Source organism: Sinocyclocheilus anshuiensis, unplaced genomic scaffold (assembly GCF_001515605.1).
Source record: "Sinocyclocheilus anshuiensis isolate Anshui unplaced genomic scaffold, SAMN03320099.WGS_v1.1 scaffold2171, whole genome shotgun sequence".
Classification (NCBI taxonomy): Eukaryota; Metazoa; Chordata; class Actinopteri; order Cypriniformes; family Cyprinidae; genus Sinocyclocheilus; species Sinocyclocheilus anshuiensis.
This window is the reverse complement of record NW_015537929.1, coordinates 321,890-322,308: the sequence shown is the minus strand read 5'-3', so window position 1 is coordinate 322,308 and position 419 is coordinate 321,890.

The window sequence follows — 419 nt, the reverse complement described above, 5'->3', positions numbered from 1 at the left end:
ATATATATATATATATATATATATATATACTGTATATACCTTGTGTAAATTTATAAAGGCATAATATTTGTTGAAGGACGTGGAATCTTGGCTGAGAAGAAAGTGGCGTGATACATAAGCAAAGGAAATTAATATTTTCCAAAATGTTTATTTTCACATACACCAAGGCCTTCCTCTTCATTTATTTTTGTGGTGTTTGCAATTCTCAGTGAGATATAGTCCATTTCAGCTGCTATTTTCAGATGCTGTTGACATAACCCAGGATCTAAATTCTTCAGTTGCTAACTGTGTTGAGAGATATATGATTTGTTTTATGGATTACGTGACATTTCAGTTGGCTCATCTGATTCACTTGGGTTTGGTTTACAATTTGAGTGAAACAAATTGCTGAATTACATCCTATTTTCAATGCCTTACAT